We start from the raw sequence: 6000 nt of genomic DNA on the forward strand, positions 1-6000 counted from the left end.
GGATTGTTTTTGTGAAGAAATGGACACCTTCCTCCACAAAAAGAATCCTTAGAGACATTTTCCTCTTTCTATGTGTGCTGCAGAATGCAGTACACAAATAAAGGAAAAAACGAGGAGAAATAAAGATATCTGCTGCATTGTACAAGTGGGGGGAAAGTAGTACACAGATTGGCCCAGTGCTGGTTGTCATCGCCTGTGCTGGTGCACAAAGAGACTGCCTTGCATGGATGCATAGCTTCACGCCATAATATAGAGGTAAGTGTGTACTGTCTTGTATAAGATTTTGTCAGGAGGATTACCCTTCCAGTACAAAGTCTGATAAGTAGACAAACTCGGAAGGTACCCACCCACTGAATGTGTGCTGTGCACTTCAACACACATGAATTGTGCTGTCTGTTTTTAAAAATGAACACATTGCGCCTAGTTTAAATAGATAATAGCATGCATGCCAATAGACCAGATCCAGGTAGGAGACTCACGACTTCATAAGGTAATTATTGATTTATTTAAAGTGCCTCCTGCCTATAATTGCCTCAACCTCAATACAGGACCATAATGGAAATACATACCCTGATTAATTCTTTTTAACATAATTTCCAACGTCCATGTGGAAAATGTTGGCATGCATGCATTAGTTTTTGACACAAAGCCTAGTCTATCTACTTTAGTAGAATGGGCATTCCATAAAATCATTTTGTATTGTATATATCCGCCCCAGAATGGCCCTTTGTCACAAAGTATTGAAAAGCACTGTTTGTGCTGTGAGAAGTCTCCAGTGCAAAACAATTGTTGTGCTGGATAGTAAACAGCCTGCATCGCTTTGCGCCGTGCTGGCACCGGTGCAAAGCCTTAGGAAATATGGACCAGATGGTGTCTTTAGTGCAGCCTTAACCTGATATTTTTCTTTTTCTTAAAATTTACTGTTTATTCTCAAAACAGACTAAACAAACCTACATCTTTCCCAAAGGATGAACTGAGATTGACATCAGCTGTCATCATGATGATCAAATTCTACAGGATGGAGGGGCCCACAGTGTGAGAGAGTAAGCAGGGGTAGAAATCACTTCTAATTCACTCACATGTACTTGAGGTTCATAGTCTTAGTAGGTTCTTACTTGTACTGCCCTTGAAAGAAGCACAACTACTTGCTCAATGTGACGGTCCAATTATGCTTGGAAACTGTAGATCAGAATATAACATCCTGTCTCCTTTTTAAAAAGGACATGAACACATTTTGTGGGGGATAAACCCTTCTCTTCCTCTTGAGATGAACTAATATGCTTTCTCACTGTCCACTGAACAGCCGGTCCATATATTTGATGAACAAAGTGGTAATTTTGCCAAATGAGCCCATTACCCCTAAGAATTCTTGAGTTTTTTTGCTTATTTTATTTGGCGGGAAAAGGTATATTGTCCCTAGGATCCACTTTAACTTCCAATGAAAGATCCATATTAACTTCCAATGTCATTTATTACAATAGTTAGACATTTTTGTTGTGTTTTCTTGGTACGAATAGGTATGCCTATTACTGTTCGTAGTGAAGGAAATGACATTTTTAATAGGGCCTGACTTTAAAATGGCGGCTCATATTCTTTACCTTCCTCAATTATTATTATTTTTTTTATTATTTTTTTTTTCTTCTCCTTTCAGGTCTGTAAATAATGCGGTTTTGTCTATGACATCGGCAACTTATTTTAATTGGTCCATCTCATCCCCATTTCATTTGCTGACACTTCAGAACTGACTCAAACCCTTGGACTTTATATGAATATACATGTGTCTATATCCTTATATATATGTGTATGTGTGTGTAGATATAGGTGTACATATATATGTATATATATATATATATATATATATATATATATATATATATATATATATATATATATATATATATATATATATATATATATTATTATATTATTATATTATTATATCTTTTTAGATAAGATTTTAAAATGGAGTTAAGGCTGGATCCTAACTGTAACAATGCCTTTATCATCAACTACCCAGCCACCCTCACCAAGAACCCAGCAAAAAAATTCAAACATTGAATCCTCAAGGCTAGCCCAGAAACTCTAGTTTCAGACCCCTATTTCTGTACTAACATGGGTAACAAGGTGAATGACCTTATATTCTATACTAGGAAAATAGCTTGTTGGAGCAAAGTGCTCTACTCTAAGCTGTGAATATCTGGTTCTAAAAAAACTCCTCATGGTCTCAAGTTGACAACGTCTCCCTCGACCTTCCTCAAAGCCACCACCACTATCACCCTCTACAATAATGGGATCATCCTAATACAAGCCTCCAATGTCAACCTCGGAAAAGGTGGCCTTAATCTACCCCTCCCTTAAGAAACTGGTACACAGCAACTCCACTGACCCCTATACAGTCACCACTTCTCTGCTGGGATTAGCTAGTTCCCCTACTCTATCAATCGCTAATCCCTCTACCTCCCTGAATCCCTCCCCCTCTGGCAATTTCAGACCCTCCTTGCCCTCGGTTAGTCATCAACTGTCTAGATCATCACCTCAGGTATATGATGATTTTGTGGTCTCACTCGCCCTGCCGATTGTCAACCCAACCCTCATGATGGGTTGATTCCTCAAACCATTTTATCCCAGCGATTAACCGTTGATTCCCTTCCCTCCTCCCCTCTAACTTTGCCCCCAACCAGGCCTGCCTCTGCATAACAATCACCTTTGGATTCTTTTCAAACCAACCCTCGGATTAACGATCTCTCCCCATCTGTGATGGTTCATACCTCACTTCAGAATTGTCCGCTAGTGCTCTCCATCCAATCACCCAACTTTAAGCCTCCCCCTCCATAGTGGACCCCACAGTTCTACCATTCCAGCTATCACCTTCAGTCTCTCCTACACCCCCCTCCTCCTCTGACCATTACTCATTTTTGGAGGCACGCCTTATTTAGATATCTTCACAATTGTTGAATCTATCGACTGAGTTACATGATGTGAAGTCCCTCTCCAAAGATCTTCTCACCATGTTCAGTAGTAAAAATTGGTCCAGAGTCTCTACAGGAATTAGCGACCATAAAGGGCAGTTTTTAGCCCCCACCATCGTGAAACCTATTCCCTCTCCAATTTCGCCACCTTGCCCCAGATACCTGAAGCCTGGCCTTGCAGCACCTGTTCCTCAAGACCATCTCTCTTCCTGCTCGCCTTGGTCCAACACTATCGTGACCCCTCCGAGGCAAATACTCTCCATCCTTCCCAACCCAAACAGAGACCCTTCATGCAATCTGAGATGCACCATTCCTGACAACCTCACTAGGGTGAACATCACCCAGACACCTAATCCCTCGAATCCGCCTCGCATCAAGTGTGTATTACTAAATTGCAGATCAGCCAGTAAACACGCCGCTGATATCTTTGACCTCATCCAACATAACAACTTGGCTAAATCCCGCTTCAACTCCTATTTTAGACCTCCTAGTACCTCCCACTCACGATATAGTCAGGCTTGACAGAAATCTGAAATTGGCTGGTGGTGTTGCTTGTATTTACTGTCCTCTGTCCCCTCCTCCTGCGAATATCTTTCTCTCAGCATCACTAATAAGAACCTACCAATCTGTAAACTTCACACATTCTATCACCCACCGGGTGATAATCTCCCTTTCATTGAGCACTTAATGGATATCATGTCTAGCAATGTTGACTCTGCAATACCCCAAATCTTCCTAGGGGACTTCAATCTACACTGGTCCAAACACAATGACCCAACGGTTTCCTGCCTTAAATTTTCTCTAAATGATCTTGATCTGTCACAGCATTGTGATCAACCTACCCACACGAAAGGGGAAATCCTTGATCTCATAATTTCCAAGGAACAGAACATCTCCTTAGAATCCATATCTCCTTGTGATTGGTCTGACCATCACAGCATCCTATTCTATATTAACAGGGAGGTGATATTGAAGACGGCTCAACCGCTTAAATCAAAGATTTTGAAAAGAGATCTCAGATCAATAAATCATGATAAACTAGCTGCTCAATTTAAATCAGTCCATGCCTCCCAAGCTGACTTGTTTCAGGTTTAATCTCTCACGGACCACTATGATTCAAGCATCACCAAGACCATGGATGACATTGCTCCACTCAAGCTTAAAAATACCTCATCAAAAATTTCCAAACCGTGGTACAACGAAAACATAAATAATGAATGTCGCAATTTTAGAGCAGCTGAAAGATCCTGGTGTTCTAATCCCTCTTCGGATCAATTAAAACTTCTGAGAGATGTCAGAGGCCTCTACAACAAACAGATCAAGAAAGCTAAGGTTGACTACTTCAGAGTACAACTAGATCAAGCAGCAAATTGCCCCAAGAAACTCTTCAAACTGGTCAAACAGCAATCTGTTTCCATGCCAATCCTCTCTGACTCGAATGGTAATCCTCCCTCCTGTGATGATTTTGCCACTTTCCTCATGGAGAAATCTCGACTCATCTCCTCCGACCTCACCGCTAAGAAGACCCTTTTGCCCCCTTCATTAGCTGCCTTGCTCCCGACCTGCCTGAAAAGTTTATCCCGACCGTCGCTGGCGCTAAGAACAATGCTTCATGGGGCTCCTTCTCCTCTTTTAGTGAAAAAGACATCGAAATTATTCTCAAGACTATCAACCCGTCTAACCACTTCGGTGACCCGCTGCCACCGGCCATCTTCAAAGAGATCAAGAGCGCTCTCATCCCCACCTGGACGAAGATTGTAAATGCCTCCTTATCTCAAGGCTTGATCCCTAATTGCCTAAAAGCAGCTTAGGTTTTGCCTATTCTAAATCTCAATAACTTACATCCCATCTCCAACATCTCCACCCTAGCGAAACTTCTCGAAAAATGTGTCCAATATCAGCTCTGTACTCACATTGAGAATTACCAACTCTTAGACCATCATCAATCTGGTTTCAGGAGGGGTGACAGCACTGAATCGGCCCTCATACACATTTTTGACGACATCCTGTAAATGCTTGACAAAAACGAATCCTGCCTCTTGATCCTCCTTGACCTATCCTCTGCTTTCGATATGGTCTCTCATGACATTCTCCTATCCATACTACAAAACAGAATGGGCTTCTCAGACCTGGTGCTCCGCTGGTTCTCATCCTTCCTTCTCCACAGATCTCACAGATTCAAGTCAAATCACTCTCTCTCTCTCAGCCTTCCCCAGTACTCATGGGAGTCCCCCAAGGATCCGCCCTCTCTCCTATCCTTTTCAATCTTTTCTTGGAACCTTTCACTAACCTACTTAACTCTATGAATATTCTCTTCCACATGTATGCAGACGACACACAACTCTATCTGAAAATTTCATCCCCAGACAACATCATCTCACTAAATTCTATCCTCACTTCGACCGAAAATTGGTTAACAGAGTATCATCTCCTGCTCGACGCTTCTAAAACGGAATTCTTGCTCATCTCCCCGCCGAACCACACCCCCAAGATCGATCTCTGGCTACATCACCTCACGACTCTCAACAGCACTCCGATCATCATAGATTCAGCCAAATCGCTTAGAGTCACAGTGGACAAGCACCTGAGTATGAATGCTCATATCAGCAACGTTTGTAAGGGAGCAAACCACCTGATGAGGACACTGAGAATGATCAAACCCTTCTTGCCACAAAAGGATTTCAAGTAGGTGTTACAAGCACTTGTCTTATCAAGGTTAGACTGTGGCAGTGCAACTCGCTGTGGCCTTCCTAAATACGCCTTGGCTCCATCAACTGTGTTTTTTGTCATTTTCACCCCGAGTGGGCTGGGTATGCTCAGACGTGAGTCCCAGGCTCTCCACACCACTGGAGTCAAGCTATCCAGGCTGAATGAAGGCTGATAGCCAGAAACCGGTCCTTGGATGCTTGATTCCGGTCTGGGAAAGACAGGGCTTGGCAGTTCGGACTGGACTTTTCCCATGAGGCAAAGGGTCAGAGCTGATTTGCATATAGCCAGTGTCTAACCCAGGGTGGTGTAGAGTGAAAAAAAC

The sequence above is a fragment of the Lissotriton helveticus genome, chromosome 5_1, assembly GCF_964261635.1.
Source record: "Lissotriton helveticus chromosome 5_1, aLisHel1.1, whole genome shotgun sequence".
Lineage (NCBI taxonomy): Eukaryota > Metazoa > Chordata > Amphibia > Caudata > Salamandridae > Lissotriton > Lissotriton helveticus.